Source organism: Lagopus leucura, unplaced genomic scaffold (genome assembly GCF_019238085.1).
Source record: "Lagopus leucura isolate 7727_CA_CO unplaced genomic scaffold, USGS_WTPT01 Super-Scaffold_100004, whole genome shotgun sequence".
In the NCBI taxonomy this organism is placed as follows: Eukaryota; Metazoa; Chordata; class Aves; order Galliformes; family Phasianidae; genus Lagopus; species Lagopus leucura.
Genome location: NW_024962264.1, coordinates 18101988 through 18125828, shown reverse-complemented (window position 1 = coordinate 18125828; position 23841 = coordinate 18101988). Strand labels below are relative to the sequence as shown.

The 23841-nt window shown below is 35.9% G+C and overlaps 1 protein-coding gene across 2 annotated transcripts in view; it reads right to left on the bottom strand.

Annotated features, from left to right (window-relative positions):
* Nucleotides 1–11770, bottom strand: part of DKK2 (dickkopf WNT signaling pathway inhibitor 2) — a 153929-nt gene extending 142159 nt beyond the window's left edge. Inside the window, exons 1-4 of one of the 2 annotated variants that reach the window (XR_006179122.1) lie at nt 11695–11770; nt 9601–9739; nt 8007–8094; nt 7462–7473 (exon numbers count right to left, since the gene is read on the bottom strand). The gene's annotated coding sequence lies outside the window, so the exon portion shown is untranslated. Of the gene's footprint in view, nt 1–4827; nt 4912–7461; nt 7474–8006; nt 8095–9600; nt 9740–11694 lie in introns of those variants that run through there. The other variant, XR_006179123.1, reaches the window with a different exon arrangement.
* Between the last annotated feature and the right edge of the window lie 12071 nt (nt 11771–23841).

Sequence of the window (23841 nt, the reverse complement as noted above, 5' to 3'; positions counted from 1 at the left end):
GCTGTAGGTGTCCCTGTTCATTGCAGATGAGTTGGACTACATAGCCTCTTTAAGGTCTCGTCCAAATCAAACAGTTCTATGATTCTATACACAGTCACATCAATACTCCATGGAGCAGAGTATACTTTCTCCAAAACTGGAGAAACAATGACAAGGAAACAGTACAAGAAGAGAACAAGTGAATTGTTACTCTGTCCCAGTGCATACTTCCAGCTGCTAAAATTGCTCAATTTCTGATACTTCAAAAGTAGTATCCTCTTGGTATACTGAATTATGGTTTATAGTAAATGACAAAGACTCACTGACTGTGTTGACTACTGGAAGCAATCTTCTCTATAACCACGCAAAAAATAAATATTACTCTCTACAGCTTGCATGGTACAGACCACACAGGCATTGCTACAAATACCTTCTTCCACATAAAGGGAGTAAGGTTAATCTCTGGTAGATAACTGCCAAGCAGTGTGACAACTTAATCAAGTCTGTAATCAGCAGCCTCCAAGGAAACAGAAGAAAAACAAAACAAAAGCAAATCCACAGTCGCAGAAGGTATCACACTGCATAACAATGTTTCATGTCTCAATTATGCATTTAGCAATCTACTTGTCTTTTAAATTGCTAACATCAAGAAGAAAAACACTGAAGCCTATATTAAACCAGAACATGTTCTAAACCCCACTAAAGACTGAGAAATAATTTAAAAATGACCTATGCAAGGTCAATGGTGAATTAAAACACGTAGGGGAAGAGGGGCATGGTAAACTAGTACAGTACTTTTGAAGAAAAAATAATTCATAAAGCCAGAAGCAGCTTCTTGGAAGAAGAATGTACTACATAAGAGAGTTAATATTACACATATCTGTACCACAAGAATGCCTGGAAGGCCTGTTTCAGATCATGGCCTTACTGCATTAAGCATTATATAAATCAAAACAAACTTAATAAATAAACCAGCTAGAGTTCAGCTTCCAAAGTCTCCTCTGACAGCAACAGGACTTAAAGTTACATCACATCACAGACCAAAGTTATGGTTCTGTGCTGTTAATTATGTATGAAGTCACAGCTGTTAACACCTTGTTATTCCCTGTCCTTCACAGTTACACTACTAGAAAAATAGGGTTAGAGAAATTCAAGTTTGAGCATTAAGAATAAACTGAGGCTAATTTACACAGAAAAATTGAGAGAGCTAATTAGTAAAGGTATTTTAATGTTTGATATTAAAAGAAGATCACTTCAAACATTTAGAGTAAAATCCTGGGAATTTGAACTGAAAATAACAGAAGTAGTTTAAAAGGCAGAGAATTAAAAAGTGTTTAAGCAATATGAATAAAAAGTCATCCTCAAGGGAAAAATTCTACAGTATCAATGTATCAAAAAGCAATTTTTGCTTTCTCCTAGCATAACAAGATCAAAACTTCATATTCAAGTGTAGAAAATTATAACCTACTCTACCAAATACGTAACATTTACTCATATAGCTTAATTGCTACAGGAAAAAGATCCTTAAAATGCCAGAGTCTCCATCTCATCTTACACTAATGAGAAATGAGGTTCTGTTAACAGAAATTTGCATTTTTAAACCCACGATACACATCCTTGTGAGTATATTTATATATATTGAAGCAGATAGCAAGAGACTTTGCTTTTAATTTTTTAGGCAAATGTCCTAACTTCAGAAGCTTTGACTCCTTTGAAAAGACATATTTTGGTTTTAGAATTTTGCTGGCTATAGGTTTAATAACAGAATTTCAGATAAATGTTTATTTTGAATTTTACAGCTGTGGTAGCTTTCACCCCTCTTAAGCCAGGCCCTACTTTTTCTGCCAAAAACGTGCAATTACTTGATAACTAGCAGAATCTGACTTAAACTTGTATCCTCAGTACTGACTTCTCAAGTGGCTATCACAAATGGCCATTGAAGGGCAATTAAACTGACAAGATTGCAGCAAGTGGGAAGCTTGCTTATCTTGTACTTGTCAACATGTACATAGCAGTTGTCCTCTCTGCCAGGAGCCCCTAAAGCTCTGCGAATTGGAACTTCCTGCTTCAGCTGACTGCTTGGCAAGTTGTTCTCGCACTACAGCTGAACACTGATTTTCTGGATGAAGATTTATTTTATTTAAAATTTCTGAAACACAAATCACTGAAATTAATTTTTTAAACACACAATTTTACTGCACTATTGGATAGATAAGTGTTTTATATGCAATTCTATTCCAATAAAAAGAATTTTAAAAATAGTTTTGGATCTGAGCTGAATGAAAAAAAAAAAAAACATTTTCCAAATTTCCAATGATTCAACAACGGCTCGGTGATGCGCATCCACTAACTGCATCTCTAATAGTATGAATGATCCAACAGAAGCTGCCATGCTCTTACAAGCACGTTATTTTAAGGAAAATCTGGGAGCTGGGCCAACTCTGAAGTCAAAGACTTCCCAGCCCAAGAAACCATTGTAAATACTGTGTAATACACACCTACTGAATTAAAGCCACGATATTCTATGATATTACTCTCATATCATATACAACACAATATTCTATGGTACTATGAACTGTGATAGAACTGTGGTTCTATGATATTACTGTGGTAAGGGCATACTAAAATAATTCACTAGCATATCATCATTAGTTCAAACTACATAATCGTGCATATTAAAAGTGGTGCAATTTATCCATTGAGGAGACAGGAATAATAAAGTCATTTATCCTCTGCATTAACCCTGCCAGATGTATCTTTTAATTTCACTACATTAAATGATAATTATTTGCATTATGTTATTCGCTAGTAGTTACAAGAGAGTGGGGTCACATTCATGCATAAAGCTGAGCATTTTAATATTAAAAAAAATTCGATTTATAAGGAGCCAACAGATAATGCAAGGCTAGATACAAGGAAACATGTAGAAGGCAGATGCCTAAGATTCTCCAACAAAGTGGAAGCAATAGCTGCATTAGAAGAGAAAAGCATGAGCTCTCCATCCTGTCAGACAGCTACCTCCCATTCAGCTAGGCACCTCTGAACATCTGCCCACAGAGCCTTGCTCCAGGTTACATGGAATGAGCAGTAAATCCATTTCCTTCAAGATCCCACTAGCTCTTAATCATTAGAGAGCCCTTCCTTTTTTTGTTTCATTCACTAGGTTTAGAATAAGAACAGCATACCCAAAGCAGTATGACACAGGACTGAGGGACATAGATATACCTCTTTTCCCTTGAAGCAGTTGCAATTGCAGTCAAAAGTTTTGGAGCATTCTTGATTTCTGGGGGTAGTTTTTGGTTGTTTGTTTGGGGTTTTTTTTTGGGGGGGGGGGGGGAGGGGGGGGGGGGGGAAAGAGGAGGCAGGCGGAGGGATGGTTTCAGGCTTAAGAAGGTACAGTAAGATGGTTCCACACTTCTTATTACCTTATTGCCACAAATAACAAACGATACTTGTTATCAATTAACCCACGCAAAACAACCCACTGTACAAGGACCAATTGTGGTAAATAGAGGACATCCACACACAGACAAAAGTCATTCTGGACAATAACTTTACAAACTATATCTGACTCACTAAATTCTATCTTGTCATTCAATCAGTATTCCCCCGTATTACTTGTAAAGTAACATGATACTCCATGCAAATAATGAGGACAGTGGAAAAAACAGTTCTAGAAACCTTTCCATTGACTTGAAGGGAGAATGAAATAAATAGGTTTCCTGGGAAAATATAAAAACAAATGGTTTAATCCCTGCTTTCATTAGAGTCACTGTGGAAAAAGAAAATCTTTCCAAAACAACTTAATAACTTCATTTACAGCTATTCATCAGCACTAATCCAGAAGGCTTGTTGACATCAACCTATCCCTCACCATTCAGGAAATTTACTTTTTCTTCACTTCCCTTCTCTCTACAACATAATTTAGAACTAAGAAATCTGAAAAGTTCACCAGCATAACATCTACATTTAAATCCTTCTCCGTCAGCAGCATGCTATCAGTCTCAGTAGAAAGTGGTTAACACTGTTTGCAAAAGCATTCCTAACACATTCTCCTTGGTTCCTCAGTTAATGCCAAAATAACTGATAGCTGAAGTGCTATACGTTCTGTCTTCCTGTGTAATAACAACTCAGTTTTACCTTAGTTTGGGGATGTTAAATACTGAACAGATGGATTTGATGCATTATTCTATTTACTCTCTGACCCACCCAGAAAAAACTCAGCCAGGAAGATGACAGGCATGATATATCGGAAAACCCAAAATAAGGAAGCAACAGCCAAACAAAGCAAGAATAAAATTATTCTGCAAATTCACTTAATCTAACTCCAAGTTTTAAGGTTTCAAGTTTGACCCTCCTCCCAGCATCATTAAAGCCTTGTTTTGTTCCCCCCAAGTATCAATCAGCAGATACATGCTAAAACCATCCCACAGGATGGGATGAGCTCATGCTTGGACTTTGTGCTTCTGCAACATACTTGTCTGAAAATGAACAAGTAGGTTTACTTTTTCTAGAGACACTTCACTATTTGCTGGAAAAAAGCAATAGACATTAACCTTACATTCTCATTCCTGAAAAGAATGTTTCTAGTTTCCTGTTTCTAGTTCACTTGGTCACCAGCCGTAATCTGGATGATGAGTGATGCCATGATCTTAAATCCTTATCTGACATGAAAACTGATGTTAAAGTCTGCCTTTAGCTTTTGAGTTCCTTGTCTGTGCACTGCAATGCAAGTCTGCTTTTCATAACAAATATAAAGAATCTTGGAAAGGTACATACAACTGTATCTGGAACTGCAGTAAGTGTTAGAGCTAATTAATCTATTCACGTTTTTATTAACATTCTCACCTTGTAACTGAAGCATTACTCAACCAAACTGCTCCCGTTTCAAGAGGAATCTCTGTAAACAACATTCAACCTTCAATTCTCCACCTAGGAAAGAATTATCCATGTGCATTATTTATCTATTTCTGGTTGATCATAGTCAGAGCTGTTTGATTTGTCTTGGAAGCTATCAATTCACATATAACAATAAGTATATAAGGCATTTATTAAAGCATGGATTAACTTATTCTTACAGAATAATTATTGTCAGGTTTTTCTGTTACAAAAAAAAAAAATCTATATTATAAGCAGCAAGAAGGAACTGTGTTTACAACACAGAACCAGTTTCATTACTCAGAAACCAGTTTCCTCCCACTGAATTTAAGGAATTAAGAAGTTTTAACTTCCAGCTTGCTTACAAAAAAAAAAAAAAAAAAAAAAAAAAAAAAAAAAAAAAAAGCAAGTGGAATATTTTCATTATTTAGTTTAAGAAAAAAAAGTATTTCTGAGTCTTTGAAATAAGCACTGCTCAAATGAGTCAGATAAATTCACATTAAGAAAATAAAATCAAATTAATACTCTTCATGGTATTTTCTTAATTGTTTTTCTATGTGAATACTTTCCGGGTTCCACCCAACATCAGGATCTGGCTAAGATATTGAAGTAAAGCCAGTAAGGACCTTTCATGCTCTTTCCAGCTCACAATAAGCTTCTGGCATGCAACTCATTCAGTTGCCTGTGGAACAAGAAGAAGAAAGTGGCAGGGAAACGAGCATATGCCTGACAGCAGTTAGAGTCAGCCACCCAATGAGGAAGCAAATTATAGCATTCAAAGAAGCAGAAATAAGTAGAAAAGAAAAGCACATCCAAACGCAGAGTAGTCATCCTCAGATGTGACCTTCCTGTGTTTGTTCCAGGTTCTATAATATGAACGGGCACAAGACTTCAATTGTTCATATCACAAATATGTTTATAGTTGACATTTTGAAGATACATTTCTAACGGCCTATGAATCTCTTTATGAGGTTGATTTCTACACTGCTGAGTGCTTCATTAGAAATCAAAAATGTTCAGTGCTGCTTGGGATTAGATGCTTTTAAGAAACACAAGAAGATAGGGAATTTGTTTGAAAACAGGTAGTAGTCTGACAGCTGCTATGACAATTCATTAGTGGTTTCTGACTGCCCAAATGAAAGTTCATAGATATTTATTTGGAATGGACACATCTGGAAAATAATCATAAAGACCCAAAGAAAAATGAAATAAAACATTTTTAATAGTTATTTAACATACTTGGGCTCTGACATTAAAAACACTTGATTTTCACATCCCTGTAAAAATAGTAGAGGTGAAGGGAATTACTGTTTGGTCCCTTCCTGAGTACGAGTTTATAGCGGGAAATAAGAAGCAAAATACTCATTTCTTAATATTTTAGTTACAGGTATATAAACCCATCAGTCCAATAACCAAAGTAAGTCTTCCTCAAATTCTGATTCCATCCTTTGTCCAAAACCCAAGATTCTAAACCACGTCCCACTTCATGGAAACTCCATATGCCGTGTCTCTTCATCATTTCTCATTTACTTCATTCAAAAAGCTTGATTAATCTAATTTTTACTACAGTCATTAAGCTCAAGGCTAGATTTTGCATTTGAGAATATTTTTGCATAGATCACAGGAAGTCTAAGGTCTGCTAACACTGAGCAGTGTTTGACCTCAAAACCTTTCCCCTTCTCCTAGTTTGCAAGGATAACTTTCCTCCTTAAAGTGAAAGACTACAGTGAGGAAAACAACTGAGATCCAATGTTTTTTTTAAGCATTTCCTGAAGTTGTTGGCTTTCTTTTTCCCCCACCACTGGAAGAGGAAGATTAATGAAAAAACAGAAACATAAAACTCCCATGGAACAGATATTCGTTTGTAGAGGAAGCAGGTAATACAGTACAAAGATATTTTTTCTTGTCTAACAGGTGGAAAGTCATACATGCAACTTTTTCAGAACAAAGAAAGGAAAGTCATTTCATTCCAAAGCATGTCCTGAAAAAAAAAAAAAAAAAAAATCCAAATCCTTCCATGGATGAGTTTTAACATCACAACAAGCAATCAATTTTCATCAGAGCGATTTTTTTTTTTTTTTTTTTAAATTAAAACCTTTTGTTCTTCCCTTTTCTCCTCCAAGGTTCATGGAATAATTTAGGATGGAAGGGACCTCCAGAGCACATTTGATTCAACTCCCATTGAAAGCAGTTTATTCAAGACCTTGACTAGTTGCATTCTGATTATCCTAAAGAACAGAGATTCCACCTATTCTCTAGCCAATTATTTCTATTATTTAACTACTCTGACAGTATTTTTTTTCCTAATAACAATTCCCCTTCTTGCAAATGGCTTTGACTCTTATTAATTGCTACGTACCTCCAATAAAAGCCTGCCTTTGTATTCTCCAAATCTCCCATCAGATAGCTGTAGAAAGTAACAAAGTCTCCCTTTAGCTTTCTCTTAAAGGCTGAAAAAAAAAAAAAAAGTCAACTCCCTCAACCTCTCCTTACACTTCATGTATTCATTCTCTGACCATCCTTGCAGCCTTCTCCAGGACTTGCTCCAGAATGTTAATACTGATCCAGATCTCCTGACTCATGTTTTCCTTGTCCATCAGAAGTGCCAGATCCTTGCTGGAATAGTTGTCCCCTAACCCTAAACGAATCATCAAAACCAAACCAACCAACCACAAAGAGTTAACTATATTTATAACATTAAGAAGGCATTCTGGTGAGTTCCTAGTGTTTTGCTTTACCGTTGTCTTAGAACTCTATTGCTTTGTTTTGGTTTTTTTTGTTGCTTTTTTTCTTTTAAATAAAGAGCTTGAATTTTGACGCAGAGGTCTCACATTGTAAAAAGATGAATGGGCAGAGATTCAAAATCTTACAAATGTCCTTAGAATATGCAAACTACAATTTCAACACTTATGTATGTACTGGGGCTACAGTGCCATTGCGTGACCAATAATGAATCTGGTATCTTTATTTCTCAGCCTAATGTCAGATCTTAATAATCTCATTTTTACAGAAAAATGAATTGACTCAATGTGAGTAATAAATAAAAGTAATTTACAAATAGCCTTGGGTTGAAACCAAACTATTTAAACAGTTGTTTAAAAAGGTCAGCTAACCAATATTTATTATAGTCAAGGGACTCATTAGCTTACATAATACCAAGACACAGGAGGAATTTATAAAGAAACTGTTTTGAAAGAAAGGCCTTCTGGAGAAAGGTTTCAATTGCCCTCATCCAAACTGAAAAAAAAAAAAAGAGAAAGTTTCCATTAGTCATTAAAAATTTAGAAAGCCCTTACACTGTGCTTTAATGGTTTTAACATCTTAATTGTATGAAATTTCTCTATCAGAGAAGACAACATATTCTGGTTGCTTTTTTAATTTCGCATGTTATAGAACAAAGACGTTCTCCAAAACAGCTAATTAACAAAAACCCCTTGCTTTTAATATTAATAGACCCAGATGCTGTTTATGTAAACCTCTGACCAGCTCCTACAAAGTATGTAGCATTACTTATCAAAATTAAGCAAAACACCTCCTAAGACCTGGCTCCCAGGGTCAGTGACAGTTCAGTCTTCTTTAGAGCACTGAAAGACTACGGGAACTCAAAAAGCTTATAGTTTTGAAGGCAGGATACCAAACATTCTCAGCATTTATTTTTCATCATAGGATGCCTTATTACCATCATATTTTCTTATCTTGCAGTATTTTGTTCTCCTATTGTACTGAAAATAGAGCTGTAAGCTCTTGGCAGACTGCTTCCCAGTAAACTCAAAACACAGAATCACAAAATGATTTGGGTTGGAAGGGACCTTATAGATTATCGAGTTGCAACCGCCTAGTTGCCCCCCACCAGATCAGATTGCCCAGGGCCCCGTCCAACCATGCCTTGAACACCTCCATTGAGGGTGCAGCCACAGCTTTCCCAGGCAGCCTGTGCTAGTGTCTCACCACCCTCTGATTAAAGAATTTCTTCCCTGCATCTAATTTATATCTACTCTCTTTCAATTTAAATCTGTTATCCTTTGTCTTGTTACTACACTCCCTGCTAAGAGTCCCCCTCCAGCTTTCAAGTAGGCTCCCTTTAGGGGACCTACATTGTACTCATTTTAGCAGGCACACACGAGGCATGCCAGAACAGAACAGCTATGGAGAATTCTGTAAGTGCTATCATCCTCAACAGATTGACATAGTAACAGCACCTCTCGTGCCATAAAATTTTACATGCCATCTTGAGACGTCAGATATCAGTTTAAAAGCATGAATAGATATAATATCCCATACATCCTGGATGGACATCCTAGCATATCAAATACAGAAAAGAGATATTAAGTTAACACACTTTTAATAAATTTGATGTAAGCTGTTTATAAATTTAGATCTTTTTATGTATAAGTTTTTATATATCTATCCTAATATTCTGTATTTCTAAGAAGTCACAGAATATTTTATGCTCAAGTTTAATGATTCCTACAATGAACAGCACATTTGGGCAACTAGCAAGTGTGGGCAACTGCATGGAATGAGATAATTAACACCAATTCAGAACGACAATATGTAGGCAATGATGTGGTACCCACATTCATTAGATAACAGTGTGATTTTATACATACTTCATTTTCAACCAGTTAACGATCTATTCTTTAAATAGCAACCCTGTGATTCTGAATGCTTGTGCTAGTCTGAAAGAACTATAAAAGAGCACTCTTAACTCACATTAGCCCTTTTGAAAAAGGGGTAACTTACCATGAAGCAGTGTAAGTTAGAACTTGCAAACCAGTAGTTTCCATTGGGCAGCTTGTTCCCTCTGCATTAACATCAGTGCTTTCTACAACCAGTTTGAGAGTCTGCACCATCGACCTCTGTGAGTGAATCAGTTTTTCCACTGGAAGATATTTTGTGTACAACAAGTCACAGCATGCAGATGCAGAAGCTCCATTTAAAAACATTAGTGTCAAGAATATATCGAGAGGAAGTGACACACTACTTGATATAAAGGATTTTTTTTTTTTTTTTTTTTTTTAAAGCCACAATGAGGAATAATCTGCAGTTTACGGGTAAGAACTTGCCAAGAATGAGTGTTCCAAACCCTTCTTCAGCAACAACAACAACAAAATCATAGCATGCCAGCTGCCAGCTCTGGTTGCTAAATTTCAGCTGGGTATAATTAGAAAAACCTCACATGTGGGAACTCAGGAATTAAGTTTGCTTAGCAAAAAAATGCAGCAATCCTGCAAACACTTCTTCTCTAAAAGGTTTTAAAGTCCCTCACTACCACAGTTGTTTATTTCCATCTTTATAAACTACAACAAACTATTTTTCGTTCTAGACTTCTCTTAACATCCTGTTACAAGGTAGGCTAATAGTCTCAGAGTCATTACTTTGGTCTTTGCAACTGCATCTTTTGTTATGATCAACTTTTGTTTAACTAAAAGCACCTTCCATCTTCATAAGTTCCTCGCTGAAATCAAGGTATGCCTTCCTGAATAGTGTTCTTTACTTAATAAATTTCATCTGACATCCACAGCAACCTACTGGCAGTCAGCAAAAATTACAAGCTATCAGCTCTTTCCAGCACAAAATGAAAGCAATATATCAGGATCACTTTGCATGCATTATGAATTTCTTATTTGCCAGACAAAGGCATAATTGATAATATCAGTTAATAAAAAACATATGTCCAAGTTTTAATATGCTATTAGCAACAATGGTGGGGAAACTGAAAGCTAAATTTAACAGTAGTAAGCAGCATTGTCTTTCGAAATTAATTAAAAGACTTAAAATAGTTTTGGAATTTTAATCATGAAACTGGAGCTTCCACTAGAATTGCCTGCCTGCCAAGAGAATCACAGAGCCTCAACTACTGCTGTTTACGATTTCCATATTCCAATAATTTTTCTGTAATAAAGCCACAAAACCACTAGATATTTATTCCTATTGGCTTTTCCGAAGTTCACAGATCCATCAAGCATCGTCTTCAGGAAATACGTTGCTCGTCTTTGACATCATTAGCCTACTTATGTTCCCTTCAACCTTTTATGGAAGAAGAATTTGGTTACAGACGAATATGCTTCTGCACGTCACCTTTCTTTGTCACTATAGCATCAGTGCACCATATGCAATCAAGGAACTTCTTCAGGATAAACCAGAGAGCAGATGAACATATTCTGCAGATGGTCCCTCCTGTGAACCTAGTCCACATGGTGTAAGTCTGCACAGTCCTTCCCTCCCATGTATTTCACACGGATACTCCTACATCATACATATGAAAACAAGACAAAGAAACAATCGCTTCTCTAGGTAATTTGTTCTAATCTACAACCATAACCACTAAAAAATACAGCTGTATATCTCATCTGAATTTTTTTTGACTAGTTTTGAGACACTAACTGTAACTATGTTTCTCTCTAGATCAAAGACCTCTGTCTATCACCAACTTAAACCTAACTTGGAAGCTTTCTTTCGTTGTCAATCAAATGACTTATGAAACACCATGCCTTTCTGTAAAATACTTTCCACTTCTAAATTTATTATGATACTATTCTGATCTTTTGGCATCACCCCTCTCCTCTTAGGGAAACATAAGACTGCATTTGATGTTAATCTTCCCAGCTCTACAGAAGTTGTAAAGAACCATTCTCTCTCTCTTTCCTGCTGCTGCTCTGTACTTACAAAAATTAGGAAATCTGCTAGCCATTACAGTTTCAATGTGTACTGCTATATCGTGAAGGAAAGTACAACGATAACAGCATGGTAGCAAAGTCTTCGGCTGCAACAAATGAGGACAAGCCCAAATGCAGTGGCTACAGATACAGAAATGAAGGGAAAAAAGCTGCTTACCTTCAGAAGGCTTCAAGCATGCAGGAATCTCCAGAGCAAGATACCCTTGCTTCCACTGGCAACCATTAAGTGAAGTCTGGGAAAGGGTGGCTCCTGGCTCTACCCATTCTGGTCACTCAGATAGATTGCATGCACCTGAGCTCCGCTGGGTTGGCCCTGCCTTCCCACCAGGTGGTCAATCACTGGTTCAAGCTGTGACTTAGCATTTTGCTACACCTGCAAATTAAGTCTTAATATTTTTCTCATTACAATGCCATAATACTTTTTAGCTTTCCCACCCTACAGAATTTTCATTTTATATTGGCCTTTTAACTGTTTGAACCACTGCCCTTGACCTACTTCTTGTCCCACACAAAACAAAGCAAAACAACAAAAAAAAATGATGCCCAAGTGAAGGTACAAAATTTGCTGCTTATCCACTGAACTTGGTAGCTATTAGTTATGAAACGCTAAAGCCTATTAAAGTCATTTTCTGTAACAGAAAGATCTTATATTTTGTTATTACTCTTAGTAAATTAAGGTAGATCTACTTTATTTTTTAGAAAGATAAAAATGTAACACAGAGCTATTAAAAAAAATTACTAAATCTCATAGTTTTGTCTATTAGATCCACCATAAATGCTCTTTAAGTTATATTTTTATATAAGTTATATTAAGTTCTATCTTTAAGTTATATTTAATTTATTTTGAAAGACAAAAGGCACATCCATTTCTCTTTCAAATCTCTCCAAGATATCTTGATACAATGGTCAGCATGAGAGAAAACTACAGCAATAGTGTTTGCATTAAAAAAAAAACAAAAACAAAAAAACCCAAAGCCACTACACCCACCAGTATTCAATTCCCTTCCCTATAAAATTTAGCAGTAGGAATTGAATTACTATCTTCTACTCAGTTCCATTGCCTTGAGCAGTACAGGTGCTCAAAATACAAATTATACTTAGAGATCATCCATGTTTTCAGAGGTCACATGTTTTGGGTTGTTCCTTTCTTCTTCCTTCAAGTAACCTACAAGATTCCTAACTATAAATTGTTCCTTCCAGCAACCACACGCCATGATTTTGCTGGCTATTTTTATTCATTAATACCAGCTGCTTCACAGTGCCTGGAAGTAACAGAAAAAATATGCATATATGTTTTAACCATATGGTAAAATCTGATGAAGGATGGCCTTTTATGTAGGATAATTCATAAACCTGCAGTAAAATTCAGTCTTATGCAAAAGACAGAGCTAAAAGTATGTTCTCCACTTGAACTTTCAAGGACCTGCATCAGTTTAAGTTTCTGAGACAAACTCAGACACCTGAGTTTGCTCCCATAAAGTCAGCAGAGCAATATCTATTTTCCGTCATGATGGACTTTCTGATCAAGTGGAAATAGGACTTACAATGACCTTCTGTACAGAGATAGATTTTACCATTGTGCTTGAAGATAGCAAAGCGTCATGCTGCAAACCAAAAGGTTCTCTTCCAACTCCCACTAGTCATGATACACTTCAGTTCCAAAAATGTTCTGTTGCCACTATTTGCAGATATTAACATATAGATAGAAGTTCAAAAGGGATGAGAGCTGCAAAAACTATGTATTCAAATGACATGCCCTAGTAGTCTAAGAGCAAAACAAAATTAAGAACATTACATTCTAGCACTTAATTATGTACATAAGACTACTTAAGCAAATATTTTTTTCAATGCACATGAAATGTTCCTTACCTCATAACCACAATAATCCTGAACACAGAATCATAGGACACATCAAAACAAAATAAATCAAAATAGAGAGGGAACTGGGGTTTACAGAAGAGTAACAACAGAAGGTAGGAAAGAGCCACTTATGAATTAGGAAAGTTAGGATCAGAATCTAAACTAATTCTAGGAAACTAATTCTTTTTCCAGAGGTTACAGACCACTGTAACGTAAGTGTTATCTTTCCAGGATGATCTGCCAATTCAATTAATAGATTATTTTTAATTTGCTACATAGCAAAAGAACAGGGCTTTTGTTTGTCCTCCCTCTACTGTTTTTTGTTGATGTTGTTTGTTTGTTTAAGACTGTGTACACCTGTGAATGTTCTTTCACAGCAGTCTCCAGTATTTTCCCTGTCCCCACTTTCTTCAAGTTTAACGTATTTTTTCACAAATATAGCCATATTCTCCAGCATAAGAGAAATGGATACTCGAAACCTGCAAAGGGCTGAGCATTCATTTCTGCTGTAGCTAAATCAAAAAACTGTAAATAGAAAAATATATTTATATCACCTGGAACACAATGTTTTCAAGACTTACCACTGGCTTAAACAGAAAAAAATATATATAAATGTGAAACAAAATTGTATCCAATTGGATGATTAATTGTCATAGAATTCAATTATCAAACTTCTTAGACAAAAATTGTCAGACTAGAATTAATCTCTTAAAATGATAACAAATTCTATTTCACTAAGTGGTTATTAAAGCCACTTAAAAGAGGATTTTTTCATTATGTTCTCCATGAACATCAAGATCATTTAAACCATGATTTCTCTATTCTTTGTGTATTACAAGAGGAAGAAATATAACATCTTTAAAAGAGCCTTTGTGAAACCCTGAACAGTAATTACATCTAATAGCAGGGAGAATCTCTTTATCTTTGGCTTAACAATGGTATTAACTACTCTTTCTTTGCTATTGTGCATGTACACCATTATATTAAAACCACTGTAGTTGTATGTGCACTGATAAGTACTGCAAGGCCACAGTGAGCATGCATCTCCAAGTAGGGAAGGTATTATGCTGAATGCTAAAAAGCTTCCTTTATCTGCTATATGTTTACTTTGGAAATATTACTCATTGATAAAAAACACAACACACATTAAGTTTTCCTAGCTTTACATACCCAGAGGTGTGTATTTTTAAGATCACATTAGCCAGCTAATACCTTCTCGTAGAGCCACTGAGAAAAAAAATCTTCCTCAGAGGGCAATTCCAAAAAGGCTTCACATTCTGAATCACCACATAGAGAAGCCAGTGCATGCCTCTTGCTCTCTACTGATGGTGTTAAGGTTTGGTAGGGTAACTTTTATAAGTAACACTGAGTGACCTGAAAGTGCTTACAACAATATCTTGTATACTGCCTTAATCTCAAAAAAATCCTACATTCTAAGTCTGAAAAAGACTCTATTTGCTCTTCCTCACTGATTTTCATACTACTGACTTTTGATATACAAAGCTTGGCTGCGTGGTAGAAATGTTTTCCCAACCAACAGCAGACAAAGAATGACACAAGATCTCAAAAATCATGTATTACTTCTGCCAGAGGCTAACACCTGTCCCCTGCACAAAATAACCAAGCTAACTAACCTGAATTAACTTATTAAGTAATATGGCAAAGAGCTCATTTTTCCCTATCAGTACTAGCCTGCAATCCCAATCAGGATAATGAATTGGATTTGTCACTGAAGAAAACAAATGAAAATCAGTGGAAACATATGTTGTGTTTAAGATACTTTCTCTGTTTTCACATTTCTTTATAAGAATATACATGTATTTACAAACAAGAATACTTTAATCTCTCTTGAACGTGAATATTAAAAAAATACATATATGCTTCCCAACTGTCTCCTCAGAACCAGATTTGTTTTCTTTTGAAAGCAGTGTTTTCAAAAAGCTCCTTTGTATTTCATTTAATCTGATTTATGTATTTATTTACATTTAATCCTACAGTTACTTACTCTTAGTACTAGAAATCTGTAGAACTAATTCTGCAGGCCAGAAAGGACCAGTAAAAAAAACCTCACCTCCTGATCAGAAGTTAGGAAAAATCTCATCTAGTAAAACAATTTAATCGTATTGAGTCCACTTTTTGATCACCATCAGGCAACTTGTCCAGTGGACAAAGGCTAGCAATTCTGGTGCACACTCCCTGTGAATGAAAAAATCACCACAACATGAAAAACAAGTACAAATTTAGTTTGAAATTTTTTACTTCTAAAATTGCTGAAAACTTACATGTGTTCTTGATGTGAATTTAACTATTTAAGCCACAAATAAAACCATTTATGGATGATGAAATAATAATCTTCTGCGTATAAATCCAAATAATCCAAAAATAACACAGTGATAGAAGTCAGAAGCAACAATTTCTTCTGAGAAGGGATGAAAAACTCAATCTAACAGTAGAAAAATGAACATAATCTTACATCCCTCAGGCTCTGGTAAAAAAGAATTCCTTAACATAAAACAGTATTCTATAAAACCAGGTGACTCAGAAAAAAGTAAACCAGTATGCAAAAAAATTTGCTACAGAGTTACAGAGAGAGAAAATTAATCATCTAATTTGTTATTTTCATTATGACAAAGAGTGTGTGGTGTCATTATGCTAAATATTGGCTTCCACCAAAAGGAGATGAACTGAAGGCCAACAAACCAAAAATCAGTGGCTAGGTGCCTCTTTCTTAAAAAGAAAATATGCAGCAGAAGGGACCATGTTTCAGAAGTTTTACCCAGATAAACAAACTCCACAACTGTCTGCGTAAAAGAAAATTTAAATAAGCCTGTAATTAAATCCTATTTGGTTCCTGCTCTTTTATTTGGGCAAAAGATCAGAGCAAATGCAAATAAGTGTGTCACATATGAACAGCAGGACTAGTTGGTATTTAATTTTGACGAAGACTATTACAGTCCTGCTTGTTCAGCAGAATTCTATAAAATGAAGATTTTTATTTTTCCACACACTTTTAAGGGCAGCATTCATTCTTATCAAATAGGACAGAAAGAAAAAAAAAAAAAATCCCTCAACAACCACTGAATTTTTCAGGTAATATCTCAATCAAGTCATTCTAATACGTAAGACAGCAAGGCCTGTTTCACAGCATCAGGAAAAGGTCAAGGAGTGACTCCTGCAGTGAAATTGGAATGTCCTTTTTTTTGTATTTACAAAATGACTTTGCCATGGATGGATTGACCTCAGAATTCAAGAGGGTATCTGCCAGCACTGACTGCTGTAGAAAAAAGGTCCAAATGACTTCAAAGTCTACCGAGGCAAGAATGCACCAAGCTAGCTGTTCCTACAGCAGCCTGTTCTCATGGAAACCCACACTGCATTTTGCACTACACCCATTAAGTTAATCCCAGAGCATGGCAACGAGGGCAGATCTGCCGTTATCCCATTGGGAATGACATCTAATTAGTACAACATCAACTGGCCCAACGAGATGCTGTGACGAAGCTCACAAACACGCTCATGTGTGATGGTGATCAATCTGCAAGACTTAGCTTTTTATTTTCACACTGGATTGGTACAGACAAGAAAACTCTAACACAAGAATTTTTCCACTTTCTGATTGCACTTTCCTGTCCTTCTAAAACTTAGAAGTGCATTTAAAACAAATGTAGCATCTCTTGGATAACTGAAATTCAGTTTTAAGATAAGAAATAATGATTATTCTTATAACAAACTTGACCTCACAGTTTTCACATCATCAGCTCTTCAGCAAAGACCCCTGCTTAAGATCAGTAGCAGTGAAAACAATTAAGTCCTGTAGCCTTTTCTTGTGTTGAAGTTTTTGTGTCCCCCCCATCCCTCTACCCATTATAGAATTAAAATGTTTCTACTTCAAAAACAGCGGGCTTCCTTTTTGCTCTTTGCTTCTAACAAAGCCTGTAAAAAATATGAATTTTTCTAATATTTCCCAATTTGAGCATCAGTAATGTGGATGTTGTTATAACGGTTCTGAGAACGCTTTGCAAACGAAGTGCTACCAGCAGCAGCTCACCCCACTGCAAACAGAGACGCTTTCCCAACTACGATGATTATTTTAAAATTTTACCTTGATATTCTGAAGAATCGTGGCCTATTTCAAACTAGTTTTAATCTCTTTAATCCATATTGCTTGTCATGGAAACAGTAGAGAAAATGAAATACAAAACTAGGGAGATACCAAGTCAAAAGATGAAGTAAGTAACATTAAAAGGGTAATTGTGAACTCCTCGCTTCTTTCATTTCAGTTCAGAATTTCACTGGCTTCCATGTCACTTTTCCAATGAAAAAGCAAGCATTGGAACATTAACACTCAACGTGGCTTCTTCTTATGCCAAGAAGGTGTAACATTTTGTGTCCATAAGACTACTGCAAGCAAACATTCCACCACACAATGCACTGGCATTTGCCTTGGCTCCAACTCCATATCCATTGCACAAGAGAAGCACTCCCAAGTTTCAGGGTCTCAATTCCTCTTTCACTCCATTTCATTCACTGAGTCTTCTAAGGCTTGATAGGTTTTTGGAGTTGTCATTGCTTTCACTGGGCTCTCCCCCATGTCTGTAGTAGTACAAAAACACTGACTGCCAACACCTATCAACTTTCTTCTAGATGATGAGCGTAAATTGAGTCTGGACTAAACAAAAATACAGAAACCTCTCAGATTTTGCCTACTCCATCTGTAATTCTATTTTTTTCAATTATTTTCCTTATACTTCCTTTGAATGCTTCTATATTTTGTAATTTTGCATAGACAAAATTAATGAGTTCACTAGCTGTTATTCTAGAGCAGTAATTTAAATTTGTGAGTTGCACTTAATGGAAAAGCTCACAAACGGCTGTTAAAGGAACCTCAAAAGACAAGTGAACAACAAGATCATTGGCTAATACTTACTAAAATTAAACAATAGGAAAAAAACCTACACTCATAAACCATAGTAGTCTGCAAACTGAGAAAGACTATGGGCCCATATTATACCAGCCCTGAACAAAATTAGAAACTCCATACATGAGTGGAATGTACTAAGGACACAAATTGTATCAAAATTACATGTGGAGATTTGAGATACTGAAAATTCCGCAGAAACCAGAAAGTAGATAACACACTTATGCTGCAGAGAGTCCACTACCAGGCTAGAATTGTTTGCAGCAGTGCAGGTCTTCCAGTGGAGCACAGGTCTTTGGGTTTCACAGGCAGGCCTTCTTTGACTTTTATCAACAATACTGTCATCCACTGGCTGAAAAGCTTTTATCTCGTGCTTTCGTTTACGATCAGCCAAGATTTTTGTTTGAAACTTACATTATCCCATCTCAGGAAACAGTCTATTACCCTTTCCTGTCAAAAAGGAGACTGTGTATTCCAGCAATCACTCACAAACTTTAAAAGGAAAAAAAAGTAGTGCACTCTCAATGCAATCAGATTCATGCTTTCTTGAAAGACAGTGAGATCTTAATTCAAGTTCGTTTTTCGAAAGGATTAAAGTTAAGCTGATATCTTCCAGAATTAATTTCACAAAATCGATGTGGAAAGATATCTCCTTCCTCAGTAATAGTTCCAAGATCTACAAACATATTAGGATAATAATCAACCAAGAATGAGATTGAATTTTCTTTTTAGCAATTACATAGGTATGAGAAAAAAACTGAAACAAAAAGTTGTTTCAAACTAAATACAGGTGAAAAAAGTCAACTGAGTCGATCTAAGAGAAAAGGCAAGATTGCTTTTTTTAAAGCATCCAGCATAGAATTGGATTACATAGGCCAGTATTTGCAGTTCATTGCCAATGTTCAACAAAACCTCAAACTGAAAACAGTGCAACTCTTTGAACATCAGAAAACACATTGTTCCTCATGAAGACACATCTTTACGAAAATGGAAAGATCTCAGTGCTTTTTTTTATTTAATACACTAAAAGTGTGAGAAGGAATTCACTTTCATCTCTCCAGAAAACAAGTGACCAAAGAACCTTCATCACTTTCTGCATATCTTGTAGACGGAGCAGGCTGCTTTGAATTTCCATTTATATTTCAATAATCATTAAAGAAAAAGCAAGATATTATATTGAAAGAATTGCATGTTACAAGAGATGTGGCTTTTTTATTGTCAGTGCTTGAATAATGCTGTCCTGTGATCGACACTGATCGATTAATCACCTTTCCCTGAAATTATACTTTTCTATACTCTTATCCAGCACATGAAGTGTGTCACAAGAAGTCATCACAGCATGAAGGACACACCTGAATGAAAAGCTTTTATGAAAAAGTCAGCCATAGCTGTTTTAATATTTCACAAAAATTGTGTACCCAATCTCTACATAAGACTGAGCTGTATAAAACTTTGTTGCATTTTTTTTTGTTTGTTTGTTTAAAGAGAGAAAAAACTAATGGTACTGTAGGTAAAACAGCCAAGACCACTTACAGAGAAAAACTTTAATTTAAACCTGTAATACTCTTTGCAAAGCGATTTTGTTGTGGAGCTCACAAGTATGCCTTCCAAAATACTAACTGAAAATAGTATAAATTATGAAGAGTGTCATTCTGAGTGTCTCTAACTACCAAGTAAGGCAAAGAAAGAAGCAGTATTTCTTTCCAGAAAGTAGCAGTATCATTCCTTGTAGAAATAAGGAACAAAGGAGTTATAAATAACTATCTCTAATGAAAAAGAGCCAATAGCAGTTTGCATTTTGCATTGTACTTTTGATGTTGACACTGACGGTATGTTTATTGTTCTGCTGTCACATAGCATGACATTTGCTCGCGTGATTATAACACTGTTTTTGTTTTTTTTTTTTTAGACTATGCCACATTTTAAATATAAACTATAATAGTGGTAAGTTTTCTCCTGGCAGAAAGTTATGTTTAAACATAAGCGATCTTATCTCGATTGTCTAGGAAAACAAATGAATCGAATGATCAAAACACCGCTTTTCGCAGTTGGTAGAATATTGTGCTCGTCAGCTAGAAATAAGGCAGACCTCAGTGACACATTATCAATGCTCTTCCACGGACTGACTGCAGTCTTCCATTCTACAGCAGACAGCTCTTTCGAATCCAGTGCTTGAAAGTCAAAGAGTTTCTTCTGTTTCCACACAAAACCTTTGAGAAAACTGCTGATGAAATAAAATTAATAGTACAAAAGCCTAAATGTTTTCTTTCTCTGATTAGCACTCTTGAAATCAGAAATGTTTCTAAGTAAGAAGTGATTTGTCCTTCTGAGTGAAATGTCATACTTTTTAATAAGTGCAACAATGCTGTCCAGAGTGTTAACACCTGGATAATGGTTTTTCTCATCTGTCTCATCACAGCTATTGCAATAAACTTAAATATCAAATCATTACAGAAATAATTGATGTGTAGCCCACAAAAATTTGGATGAAGGCCATCTGGATGGAAAGACTGGAGATATGCAGGTGGTCAGAAAGAAAAATAAAAACCCACAACTTAGACTGCAAGCCTTTTACATTCAGGAGATGAAAATAAATGGACGTGGCCAAAATGCTTATTTTCTTCTTATGAGGTGCAGTTTAGACTGATGAGTGTAGGACTCCACAAACAAAATAACTTCGCAGAGGATAAAAGAGATTCAGGCACTATTTCCACTCCACTGAAGATTAGGCTGAAAAGGATGTAGGTTGTTTTTTTTTTTTCCTTTTATATACAGACATTCTGTAGTAGCATTCTGACTAGAGATATACTTCAAAGTGTTGTATAGTTTGATTTCAACATAAAGGTTGGGTGACAGTTCTTATACTGAATCCAAGGCTCCTCAAGTTTTATGATATATTAAAATCTCCACATTCTCGTTTTAAGTTGCAGTCATTTATTGTCTAAGAATTCCAGATGTGGTTTTAAAGCACTGTTTCCTAGCTTTCAGGGCAGTTGCCTTCCCTCTTCAGCTTCAAAATTATATCAAGATGAATTTTCTAGGGCAAAAAGTTCTGGAAATGTTGAAAGTATAACTCCGGTCCATGCACATACACACCCTCCCATAATGAAAAAAAGTGATTTTAATAAAAGACTAAATAATGAAAATGGATACAGGTAAAAAATTTCCAATATCAGAAGAGCAGACAGAGATCTTGCAGGAGACACAAAGAAAACTCCTCAATGGACACTTCAAAAGCCTGCTTAAAATCTAGCGCTATATTCATAGTCAAAAAGCTCTTCATAAAAGGAGAGAGCAAATAAAAATGAGGCCCTGTTACTCCAGCCCTCAGGCTTTCTTCAAGGTAAAACTGTACAACTGAGCAGAAACCTTAGCACTGACTTCCTTTAAATCACATGTTTAGCCAACACCTGCTTCGCTGCTGGCAGGAACTCCCATATCTAACAGAACAGACATGGAAAGCTTTAAAGTTACCCTTGGCAACCTATCTTATATTATTAAAACTAAAAAGTGAAGAAAATTGCACTAACGTCACCCTCCTTCACGGCAACTGAAGTAGGAGTTCTGCAACATAAACTTCCAAGATCAATTAATAAACTAGAAACAAAACATTAATTCTGAGCTCCAGTTGTATTAATTGTGACATTCAACTCAGGCAATTCATCCAGCCTATTAAGTCCGTATTATTTTGTGGGTGGCGCTGAAGGATTCTGCGTCAGGTTTCAAGAATAGAACACCATTCCTACACATTTCTTATTACTGTTCAGTCACCACAGTAAATCAGGTTCCTGTAAAAGAATAAGCACAAATCCCTGCATAGAAACTGAATTTTCATTAACTACCTCATTTTTTTCTTGTCAATTCTCCAACTTCAAGAACAACAACAACTTCTTCTTTCCCTGCCTTTGGAGTTTGCGCCCTAGCTGCAGTAAACTCATCTTTGACTCATAGAGAAACTAATTTATAACAGAGATGAGAGCTTCTTTCTGTGTTCCTATGATTCGTAGCAGAAAAAGGCTCATAACCAGAGATGACAATGCATACAGTGTGTATAAATGCAGGAGACAAACACGTAACTGTCTTCAAAGCTGTCAGCTTATACTGGGAAAGGGAATATACTGATTACCTGATTATGTTATACTGATTAGCACTTTTAATCCAAGGGAAGGGAAAAGCATCTAGACTACTGTAAGAATTTTGTCAGGGTTACTGAAGTAGTTTTTATTCCTTCTGTAGCACAGAAAGTTTAAACTCTGCGTGACCCACATGTGAAGCTTTCTGAAATTAAGGATACACGAAATACAGAAGAAGTCCAAACTCAGCCACATACAGTGGCTTACTGCCTGCATTGCTCGTGCTAATTCTGTTCTGTTTCCACCACCAGCCCAAGATATTCACTCACTTCCTCCCACTCCTGACTTCTACTTAATTATTGCAGATGCATAAGCTTGATATCTCCAAACTGTGTCTAGAAAAAAAATTGTGACCAGATCTACATTTTCCATTTTGTATGTCTAATGTACTACTAAGTCACTAGTGTTTAAAACCCCCCTATGGAAATAAACCAGATAAAACCCAAACCCCTCAGTATATAGCCAGTATTTTTCTATTGAGACTCTCAGATTCTTAATTCAAAAGTCTCCCTGAATGAGCATTTATACCAGTCAAACACAGGCATAAAGTGCCTCACATAGGAAAATAGAAGAGAACAGTCTTTGTGGGACTATACAAACAGCATTGGATAACAGACAAATTACTCTGCACAAGAGCAGCAGGTAAAGAACCATTTGGGAGGTGGAAGGCAAGGGAAACATTTCTTTTAATCACTTCTAGGGTAGCCCTTTCCTGTGGAGTACTTCTTTCATACACAAGAGAGTAAGAAAAGAGGAAAACTTAGAATTCTACAGTGAAAACATGCATGATATGGAAAAAAGTTGTATAGAGCAAGTCCTACCCACAAAGTGACTAGATGTTCTTGTTCTTAATTATGAATTCCTTAGGAATGCCATGGCTGTTACCTTCAAGTTAGAATAAACATGAAGGCTTCATTAACACAAAGCACTGAAAGGAATGTTTTCCAGAAGCACTGTAATAACAGAGCCTCAGCACTATACCAGTTGAGTATGAATATTGGATCTGCTTGTTATCACTGTATTAAGTTGTTTATTCCTACTTCTAAATTAATTTTAAAGGATGATTCAAATTCTTGCTCACCATTCAAGTTATTTTCCAGACTATTTTCTATAGTTGAAGTAGCACTTGTAAAATACCTACTTCTGTACTTTTCAACCTGTGCTTGCCGTTCTGCTAAAATACACTGTGATGGATGTTATTATTAATAAGAATCATACCTGACAGCAAAAAGTCCAAACTCTAACTTTCAACAGCAAATCCCTCTTTAGCAGCTCATAACTTTTGTTCATCTTTGTAGCTAAGCATGAAGTATTGCACAAACACCTGCACAGAGAGGAAGTAACTTTTTCTTCTGGATTGTGCACAACCTATATATTGATGGGATCTAAAAAA